Source organism: Pieris napi, chromosome 17 (assembly GCF_905475465.1).
Source record: "Pieris napi chromosome 17, ilPieNapi1.2, whole genome shotgun sequence".
Taxonomy (NCBI): domain Eukaryota; kingdom Metazoa; phylum Arthropoda; class Insecta; order Lepidoptera; family Pieridae; genus Pieris; species Pieris napi.
Genome location: NC_062250.1, coordinates 9,449,611 through 9,461,558, shown reverse-complemented (window position 1 = coordinate 9,461,558; position 11,948 = coordinate 9,449,611). Strand labels below are relative to the sequence as shown.

At 32.2% G+C, this 11,948-nt stretch overlaps 1 protein-coding gene across 2 annotated transcripts in view; it reads left to right on the top strand.

Moving 5' to 3' along the window:
- The first annotated feature begins 795 nt into the window (after positions 1–795).
- Positions 796–11,948, top strand: part of LOC125057875 — a 73,077-nt gene continuing 61,924 nt past the window's right edge. The window contains exon 1 of one of the 2 annotated variants that reach the window (XM_047661804.1): positions 796–916. The gene's annotated coding sequence lies outside the window, so the exon portion shown is untranslated. The remainder of the gene's footprint in view (positions 917–11,948) is intronic. The other variant, XM_047661803.1, reaches the window with a different exon arrangement.

Genomic DNA, 11,948 nt, shown 5'->3' with positions numbered 1-11,948 from the left:
TATAAAATACTAATATTTCATAAATTCTCTTCATGAAATTTTAATTTAAAATCATAAAAAGTACGCACGCACTTTTACGAGTAGTTTGCGAGGTCTGCACGCGGAGTCCACAACAGAACGGCAGTGACGGTGAAAGAGGAATTTAAAAAGTTACTATTAATTTGTTTTTACATTGTATTGATTGTGGCAACAAGCATCGTTAGACATCCTGAACGTGGATATTCAACGAAAAATATCGCCGCAAGCGAAACTCTAATTAAGATGAAGACAACATGATCCTAGCGTAAAATGGGAGAAAATATTAAGACAATTTCTGATTTTTCTTAATAAGCTTTCGGTCACCATCTCGTAAGATCTCTCACACTTACACGGAAAAATTTTTAATGTCTTTTTTCTTGGGGCTTCATAAAAATAATGAGAAATTAATTGAAATCAAAAATGATAGACATAAAATCAATTAATTTTTTTTTTAAAGTTTTGTCTATTGATGTGCTTATTTGTTTTATTTTTCGTATATAATATGGTTTATCTATGTAATCTGTTTTGGCTTTCTGTACTGTCTAAGTGTTTGTTTTATAATACTATGTATGTCAGCTGTACGATTACTTATAATTAAATAAATAAATAAAATACCTTTGTTACAAACGATTTAATGAATCCCTTGGATTTAAAAATAAAATTATGCGTAAACAAAGTCGCGGGTAATGCTCGCTATCGGGTGGCTGCGCAGTTCAAGCGTGATGTCTCTCAGAGCTTAGGAATATTTGTATGGGTCAGTCGGCAGTCGTCTACGCGCCGTCGTCGGTAGCAGTCGCGTGCGTTGGTGTAAGTGAACTTACGACAAGTGAAGTGACAGTGATCGTAAAGGATTTTCTGTGTAATCCATTCATTAAATATGGATTGATTTATAACCATTGTAAGTTGTTTATGAAAGTATTATTAAGTTTTATTTGAATTATATACTATTCGGACATTTTAATGACAAAATCTTTCTTAAAAATTTTTGTAAAAAAAAATTGCGAATTTTTAAATAATTGTTTAATAATACTATATTAAAATTATAACTATCCTAGGTCATCTGGAAAATTTCTAGAACATTGATTTTATATAATATAGCTATTGAACTGTGAACTTGTGTTAGCCCCTTTGAACGGATTAACAATGACTTCTGAAAGTAAATCATGTATGCTACGAGCTACGATCATTTAGAGCCTTCACCGTAGGCTTCTACGAGGCGTAGCAAAAAATCTCGGTAGCTAAACCTATTTTTTAAATTATTATAGCTACTTTATGATATTTTTAAACTTTACAATTGTGTTCACGAAATAATAAGTTTAAAATAAAACCCATCGTAGCAAGAAAATATTCTCAGTTTATCGGTAAATTTAAAGTTATTTAAAAAAATAAAGAAATAATTTAAAAATTGAATTGCATTATCCAATATATAAATATGATTATCAATTTTAAGGTTTATTACCACGTTACTTATTTTTAATAAATAGGCATTAAAAACGTTATACAATCATCTCTTTGTAATTCCGCCTTGTTTCATATACTGAATTTGAATTAAAATGAAAAGTGTTTAGTAAAAATATACATAATTATTTATTTGTATGTTAAACAATGACACATACATGTTTGTATACGGGATTACTTCAGTATCAACAATTGAATACAATTGTATGTAATTTCAATCATGACGGTACACAATCCAGTAATTTGATTTTGAACATACAATTGTACTAATATTGTGATCTCAGGCCTGTTAATACTATTTATCTTTCAAATCCTGCAATATAAGCATTGGTTAGATTATCCTCAAGATAAATATTGAAACGATTATGTACCACAAGCGTTCCACAAATATGAAAGGTATTAAAGAAAAGCTGTGTAAAAAGGCTTACTATAAAGTCAACGATTATCTAGTTGATAAATGGGCCTGGGACTAGTGCTAGACAGGCTAATTAATTTGCGATATTTGTTTTAAAATAAGTGTTGTTTGATGATTTGCTATTTTAAAAGAGTACCGAGAGTTTTTTTACGCCGGCTTTTTCTCTCGGCCTACACCCTCTGTCTTCTTTGCCGATGAGTAGGGATGCCTACAAATTCAAACTTAATGACGTGGAATAAGTGATACATGTATCTTATGTGCCATAATAAACATATTTTATTTTTGTTTTTTATGAAAAGATATGATTAAATACACAACTTTATAGATTTTTAAGTGTAGTGCTAAACCGACGACATTGGTTCTAGTACAAAATGTTTTTCGAGATTGATCTTTTCCATGAATTAAACAGCTTGTGGCATTCAATTAGTATCACGTCTATTCTGTTCATATTAAACAATTTTTTTTTGGACTTCTGTAAAACGTGAAATTCAATACATTTATGCGTTCCACACATCTTTACCTTTAAGTATGTATACCTTCTCTGGCAGTATGACAAACCTTGCCGGTTAACTCACGATGTTTTAAGTATTCGTTTAACGTATGAGCATAATGGCGCACCAAAAACCCAAATCCTTTGTTACTAGGGTTTCAAGGCGGGACCTAGAAGGGTCAGTTCCACGCTTAAACCGTGAACACTGTTTTTATTATATATCATAAAATAAAATGCTTAACCCTGGAAAGATAGTCTGCGTAAAATTTACGCATGCGTTTTCGAATAATTGCTCTATCTTTCTAATTAGCGCGAATCCATAGCTGTGCGTTTAGGACATTTCATTCGTCGTTGGGAGCTGCCGCGTGACGTAAGTGTCAATAAGGTAAGTGCCACCGATTTTGAAATATAACGACCGCGTGAGTCAAAATTACGCATGATTATCTTTATCGTGACTTTTATGATTTTGGCTTATATGACAGTTTTAGTACTGTTTTAATACTTTATATCATAACTAATATTATAATTTCATTTTTAAAGATATTGAGGCAAATATATATCACAATGGGGAGTATCAATGTAAACGAACACGAAATCCTGGCCGCTCTTATGCAAAGTGATGACGAGCTTCCGTGTGAGGACACCGACAGTGAAGTAGCGGATCACGTTTAAAGTTTTCTTTTTTTTTAAGTAAAAATAAAGGAGTTTAAAAAATTATCTGCAGTATTAATAATTATAATATATGTGTATATATAATAACATACAATTCATTAAAATAAACTATTAAACCTAGACCTACAACTAATTCAAATTCTTGCGTAAATTTTACGCATGATTATCTTTTCCGTATTACAAAATATGATTATCTTTCTAGGGTTAAAGGTATGGTCATGACGTTTGAAATTATTATTCAAGAATTATCTAATATATAAAATTCTCGTGTCACAGTTTTCGTTGCCATACTTCTCCGAAACGGCTTGACCGATTTTGATGAAATTTTTTGTGCTTATCCGGTATCTATGAGAATCGGCCAACATCTATTTCTCATCCCCCTAAATGTTAGGGGTAGTCCACCCCTAAATTTTTATTTTTATTTTTTAGACAAAATTTTTAATTTCAATTTTTTTATGATACACTATTAAAAAATACATACAACCCCTAACTTTCACCCCTCTACAATCAACCCCTATTTTTTTTATTATAAATTATACACATGGCAAAACGACGTTTGCCCGGTCAGCTAGTCTAATATATAAAATTCTCGTGTCGCGGTGTTTGTGTTTAAACTCCTCCGAAACGGCTTGACCGATTCTCATGAAATTTTGTGTGCATATTGGGTATGTCTGAGAATCGGACAACATCTATTTTTCATCCCCCTAAATGTTAAGGGTAGTCCACCCCTGAATTTTTTTTGAATTTTTAGATAAATTTTATTTTTTTATGATACAGCATTAAAAAATACATACAACCCCTAATTTTAACCCCTCTACGATCAACCGCTATTTTTTATTATAAATGATATAAATGGCAAAACGACGTTTGCCCGGTCAGCTAGTATTATATAAAAAGATATCCTTATAGTATCAAATCTTTGCGTTTATAAGCACTCTTGTACGAAGCTTGTTTATCAATAGTTTATACTTGAGGAACTCAAAGCTATTCATACTTCCAACACGCTCTTTGATGCAAAAGATAAAATAAAAGCTTAAGCTTAGAGCTTTCAGTATTATCTAAAGATTTTGTTTCAGCTATTTTACGAAAGTTGAAAGGAATAAAGGCGGAAGATGCGAATTACAGAAATAAATGTTTTAAAATATTATTTGAATTAATTAATGCATTTGTTTGTCAAGAATTTTCTTCAGTTACAAGTTCTTCATTCTTTGCTTCAAAGGTAATCAATTCGATACCATTTATTTCAAAGCACATGTAAACTGAGAATCCTCTAAAATAATTGTATACATTTTACGCCTTATGTGTGTATACTAGTAATACACTAGCTTCTGTGCACAAATTTTGTAAATCTATTATGTGTACGCAGCTACGGCCTCGTTTAATACATAATGCAAAATGTAGGGTGGGCAATGTTATGAGTGAGCTTAATAGAAAATGTCAATTACTTCCTTAAAGCTATGTTTCAGCGTTTCTGTCTAAAGTGTTTTGGCATTAGTTTCGGTACACTTTATCACTTATGTACAAGGGTCTGCGCTCGTAATTTTGGTAATATGGTAATATAGCATTTACATAATACGCTCCGCTTGTTGGCGGTGAACAGTGATTAATCATTCTCGAGCCACCCCTATACTTTGTCCAAGACTATACAGGTTGTATGAATTTACTATGAGCGTTGAGAGAGCAAAAAGGTTTTGTCTTTTTAGGGATATTGTAATCATATTATACTAATTAGCAAAAAGAGATATTCTTTCGCGGATCATGTTAATACAGCGGCTACAAATTTCTACATGCTTATATTTTACTTTTACTTTTTTTTATGTAGAAATTATTTTCTTAAGTTATTCTAATCACGTGAATGTCGAGGCTATTCAACTCTTTGACACCACGGGCCTAGTGAGAAGATTGAAAGAAAGAAAAGGACAAAACCATTTGAACTAGTGAATTAGTGTTAGTGCACGTTAGTATTAAGTGAGTGAAAAAATAAAACACAAGAACAGAGTGTCTTCCCTTTAATAGAGACTGTAAGTTAAGTATTGGACACTTTCTTATGTTAAATATCCTTTTTAATAAATTAAGTTAGACTTAAATTACATATTAGTCTTAAGATAGGCTACATCGTAATGGTGTCTTAGTGAAGACACATGTAATAAAAAAAAGGGTGCGTTTACTTATGTACGCGCGTAAGAAGTTATACTTCTTTGGCATTATTAAAAATAGTTTTTGATTGCATGCAATTAATTAATTACAATGAAATAATCAAAGACTGGAAAAGGAGTCATTATAGTCAATAAAGTTTAGTTTACATTTGAAAAATTTAATAAATAAATATTTATAATTATTCTCTTACATTAAGTGTAACATAAATTCTATTATTATTCGAATGTTGTTTTTAAATTATGTCCAATGCCGTAGCATCTTCCGTGGGCAACTTCATTCTGTTAATTTTGTGTCACGGTGCGCGCGGACCGTAAAATTTCACTCTCAATAACGCGCCTAAAGAAGTATAACTTCAAAAAGTTTTTCTAAAGCAAATGCAGTACAATAAATGTTCATACTATATAAAACACTCACTCGTTCTGACCCGAGTAAGAGTCGAATGTGCTAAACTAATTAATCATTTAGAAATATAACTATGAGCACTCTGTATACAATACAATTCATATCCTTGACTGCGAATAGTGATCAGTCATTTGTATGCTATGTTTAGTTTTTCTGTAATATGCTTAATAATTCAGCAGTAAATCCAGTAATAATTTTTTGCTTTTACCTGTTTTTATTCATAACATTGTTTGTTTAATATAGATAGAATCAAAAACTACTCAGAATTTACGAGTGTGCTGGAAAAACGTTTTTTTTTATTGATAAAAAGCTTGCCAACGCTCGGCACACTGATACATTGGTAAAAACAAATACAAAATACAATTTATAATGTGACAAGTACTTAAAGGCAAACATGACATAGATGTAGAGATCATACAAATATCAATCAAAACAAGTATTAAAAAAAAACAAACATTATAAAAAAACAATTACTAATAAAAAAAAATCAAATCACAAAAAACTAAACAAAAATCTATTTTATAGTGTGAGGAGAGCCACTATGGATATCCAGACCTTCTGTTAATACATAAAGTAATTAATGAATAATATAATTTACTGTAAACATATTTATATGATAACATCTTAAAATGCGTCTTACGAAGAGTCTCTAACCCGAGATATCAAAAGAGAAACGTCTTCCTGGCTGTCAATACCATAAGGCTATCGCGCTGGCCTGGGACTTAAGTGGAAGCCGTTGACTTAGTGTAGTTATGATAGTAAATATAGTACAAAATAAACTCTTAAACCTATCATAGTGGATGAAACAAAATAATTATTAATATGGAAACAATTCAGCATAATCGCTTTCTTTAAAAAAAAATCAGAGGTCTGGGCCTCAGATTCCTGTATCTGTTTCATGATCATTTGCCAATCTAATATTAATCTAATCTATTGAGCAAGCATTAGATTATAAGACCTTGGAAGAAATTCCAAATAATATTTATTTAAATTAGATAATAGGACAACAGAGCACCACTCTTGCAATAATAAGGTAAGTATATTATGTGATAAAGTTCATTCCCAAAAAATTATTGTGGTTCATCAAAATATACAGGGGATGAAAAATAAAGAATTAGAAATTGAACTATTCTTGAATAGTCAAAAAATAGACTTTTTGTGCATAACAGAGCACTGGCTAAAAAAATATGAAGTTTTGTTTAATTTTTGTAACCACAGGGTTGGTAGTGTGTTTTGCAGAGAAAATGCAATTCATGGTGGCTCATTAATCCTAATAAGTAAAAAACTTAAATGCAAAGAAAGAAAGGATATTATCAGCCTCTCTGTAGAACTAACTATTGAAATCTCCTGTGTGGAACTGGAGCAATTCATTGTTGTATGTCTATATTGTCCTCCATCAGCTGTCTATAATAATGTTGAAAATGTATTAGAGGAGATATTGTGTAAATTAGTAAAGTGTAATAAAGGGCTAATTGTGTGTGGGGACTTTAATGTCAATTTACTTTGTCATTCTAATTCAAGTGTACGCATACTTAGTCTTTTTCGTTCATACAATTTAATAAATCAATTTCATTCGCCCACAAGAATAACAGCTAGCACCGCAACTTGTATAGATAACATATATAGTGACATAGCCCCTTTGAATGTTTGTATTTTCAATAGATTTAAATCTGATCACACTGGTCAATGGTTTGAATTCCAATTAAGGAAACAAAAAACATGTAAAAAGAAGAAAATTGTGATAACTCCTATTACAAATGACCGTTTGGACAGATTTAGAGAAGCATTGGTCTATAGAATGCCATTTCTGTGTGGCAACTCATCCCCTAATAATTTATACAATACTTTTTTTGGATCATTTATTGATGAATTCAAGAAAGTATTTACTCAAAAGACTTTATTGGTCTCTGAGAAAACAAGTTTCTGTGACTGGGCAAATGAGGAGTTACACAGGAAAAGGTTAAAATTATATGAAATCTATGACGAAATGCAATATAACACTAGTGTGGAATTTAGGGAATATGTTAGGTTGTATTCAAATAATTTCAAAAAAGATTGCAAAACTGCAAAGTCTCAATATTTAAGTTCAAAAATAAAAAATAGCATGGATAAAGTAAAAGCTACCTGGAAAATAATAAATGAAGAATCAGGTAAAACGTCTGACAAACGAACTGATTATATGTTAAAAGTTAAAGGGAAGTTAATAAAATCTGACCCAGAGGTAGCTTCTTCTTTTGAAGAGTTCTTTACAAATGTACCACTAAATACGACCAAGTCCCTAGATTCTTCACCTGCTGCTGCGATCTCATTGCTAGAAAAATGTGTACCTGAATGTAATATTAAATTTCAGTTTAAACATATAACTTGTAATGATATCGTTAAAACTTTTAAGCTTATTAATTTAAAAAAAAGTAAAGATATATGGGGTATGTCAACAGTCATTTTAAATTCCGTTATTAATGTAATAAGCTCTGAATTGTCTATAATTTTTAACAGCTGTATCGATTGTGGAGTCTTTCCGGACGAAATGAAATTAAGTAAGATTACACCGTTGTTCAAGGCAGGTAGTGAGTCTGATCCGTCAAACTTCAGACCTGTTTCCGTGCTCCCTGCGTTGAGCAAAGTTTTTGAAAAGATAATGCTAGACCAGCTTTCTTTACATTTTAATAAAAATAAACTCTTACATAATAAACAGTATGGTTTCACTAAGGGTCGCTCCACAATCGATGCCGGTGTGAAGTTGATTTCGGACATATTTAACGCCTGGGAAGAATCATATGATGGAGTCGGCGTCTTTTGTGACCTGTCAAAGGCCTTTGACTGTGTTCATCCTGATATACTCGTTGGAAAGCTTCAACACTATGGCGTTGATGGCAAAGCTTCCAGCCTGATGAATTCATATTTAAAGGGAAGGATCCAAAGAGTTCATGTCAATGGAGTCACCTCTCCGGGTTCGCAGGTATCAATGGGCGTCCCCCAAGGATCGATTCTCGGGCCTTTCTTATTTCTGATTTACATAAATGACCTCCCATTCTTTGTCAACGAAGTTCATGAGATGGTATTGTTTGCTGATGACACTTCACTTCTATTTAAAGTGAATAGGAATAACGTATTATTGGACGATGTAAACAATTCTATCTCTCGTATAGTTAACTGGTTTAATGTAAATAACTTATTGCTTAATGAGAATAAAACAAAATGTATTAGATTTACAACTACTAGCGTAAAGCGAGATATTGGTAACCTGAAAATTAAGGACAGTGAACTAAACTTTGTTGACAAAACTGTTTTTCTAGGCATAACAATAGATAGTAAACTCCAATGGGGCCCACACATAGAGACTCTTTCGAATAGGCTGAGCTCTGCAGCATATGCAGTAAAGAAAATCCGACAGTTTACTGATGAGGACACGGCTAAAATTGTGTATCATAGCTACTTTCATAGCGTTATGTCGTACGGCATTTTATTGTGGGGTGCTGCTGCAGAGGTTCAATCCATATTTGTGCTGCAGAAGCGGGCTGTTCGGGGTATTTGTTGTGTTTCTCCGAGGGAGTCGGTACGGAATAAGTTTAAGGAATTAAATATTATGACACTATCTGGTCAATATATTCTTGAAGCCTTGTTGTATGTCCAAAAAAATATAAACGATTTTAAAACAAATGGTGACTTTCACCAGTATAATACGCGAAATAGAACTAATTTGAGTGTACGACCAACCAGGCTCCAAAAGATAAATCACTCCTTATATGGAAATTGTATTCGTTTTTACAACAAACTCCCAAGCGCAATTAGAGAATTATCACTAAATAAATTCAAAGTCCTCGTTAAACGAAAATTAATCAACAAAGCTTTTTATAAATTTGAGGACTACTTAAATGATCCTAATCCTTGGGATTGAATTGCTCCAGTTCAAACAATTTGTATGACAATACTTGGCGATTAAAAAGAGTGGCGGAAAGTTTCTTGCCAGTTCTTCTTACCCGCTCTACGCCCTTGACTTGCGAACTGGTAGTAAATGTAAATTTACGATTAATTTAACTTGACTATTCAAAAGTGTACTTAGTTACCTACTTGAATAAAGATATTTTGAGTTTGAGTTTGAGTTTGAATAGGCAAGTAGGTGATCAGCCTCCTGTGCCTGAAACACGCCGTCGACCTTTTGGTTCTAAGGCAAGCCGGTTTCCTCACGATGTGTCCCCTCACCGTTTGAGCGAATGTTTAATGCGCAATGCGAATGTTGGTGCACAGCCAGGGATCGAACCTACGACGATGAGAGTCGTACGCTAAAGCCACTAGGCCAACACTGCTACTTTTATTATAAAACATATGTTAAAAATACAATATGTATTTTATATAAGTCTAAAATTTGCTTAAAATATAGAGCAGAATTTAAGTAAACAACGCTATTTGCGTTAAATTATTTTTACACATACAGTGAAAACGAAGACACGACGAAGTAAACAATTTGATACAGTGTGTGAATGGGAGGTTGTAAGTGTGGGTGTGATGGTGTGGGTATCAGAATGTATGAAAAAGATAGGTGATTTAAGTTCAAAGGATATTTCAACTTTTCTTTTAAAATAATTATAACTTTTATATACATAGTTATACTTTTATAACATAACAATTGTAGGTTTTGTGGTTATTTAAACGCGTTCTTTAAGTAGCCTTATAGATGTGAATCATAAAAATGTATAATTTAAAACATTTTCTCGAAGTACGAACGATAAAAATGAAAATAGAAGCAATAAATAGGTTATGCCAAGTCACTTTAGCAAGAAAACGTCTTTCCATTCGTTTATATAAATGGAAACGTTTTACTTTATTTTATCAAAACTACTGCATAATTATCGCTTTGAACACGCGATTTACTAATTATGGAATTACTTTATTTATAACAAAAATAGTATTTGTATAAATCAATCCTACTGGTAAATACAATCATCGTAAAATGATAAAAGTACTTAGCTAAAATACAATATCTATTTTCAAATTTTATAGAAATTTTAAATAGGTCAAACGTTTTTACGTTTTAATTTTATTGTTGTTTTCAATTCTCGTAATCGCAAAACAGTATTTCTGCGTTCATTTTAAAACGAGTTATCAATCAGTTTGCTGTGTGTAAAATAATATATTTTTGTATTCCTAGGGTTTGAATCCAGGAGCTCTCGATATAAACACCTGTGATGATCAATATTAATATAATCTCTGATTAATAAGGATTAATTGGTGAGGCAAATAATGGTGTAAATATCATTATAAAATAATTATTGGATTCGGTAAAACCTTGGTATTTAAAATTTTAATTAAATCATTCCGCAGCAGTAGTAATCAACCAAACAAACGTATATATAAAGTAACTATAATTTATTTAACGAATTATAATAATGTAAGTAACAGTTATGTAAATTATAACTAATTTTGAAATAATTTTGTCTTTATACAATGGTAAGTTACTAGATTTCCGTAAAAAATACAAGGAAGATGAGACTAAGTCCCTCAAATGAAAATTAAGGACGAGGCTATTACAACCGCGTCTCAAACCAACAGCTACATTTTCCTCCAAAACACGTTTTCATTAAGAGGAAAGAAATTAAAGTCCTTCCTTGAGGAGTAATTAGATATCTTGTTTTTAAGACAAGAGGGAAACGGTGATTTTTGTTTCCATTTTTAAATAATACCGAGCTGTACCGGAAACAGGAAAATGTATCAGGGATTTGTTCAAAATAATTTCGTTCATTTTTTAAAAAAAGGTTTCTGGTCGTAATTTTATAAGATTTTTTTTTATGTAATAGGAGGCAAACGGGCAGGAGGCTCGCAAGTGCGTTGCCGGCCTTTCAAGAATTAGTACGCTCTTTTCTTGAAGGACCCCTAAGTCGTATTTGTTCGGAAATACTTCTGTGGGCAGCTGGTTCCAGATAGTGGTGGTGCGCGGCAAAAACTGCCTTAGAAAACGCTCAGTTGTGGAACGACGGACGTCGAGGTGATACGGATGGTATTTTGTATTTTGCCTTGACGTCCGATGATGAAACTCAGCTGCACGTATTAATCCGAACAACTCCTCTGAACACTCTCTATGGTAAATTCGGTAGAAGATGCAGAGAGACCCCACATCTCTACGCAACGCCAAGGGGAAGATCTGTTGAATACCAGCTTAACACTTAACTTCATTAGATTTCATTGACTAATCATTTAAATAATTGGCATACCTAATGATGTCATAACGACGACACCCAAATTTGGAGTAGGTCTTTGAGTAACCGCTGAATCACGTACGAAGTCAAAAACTCAATATTGACTTGAATTACGCAGAGCTTGCACTTCGTTAGTGCTTTA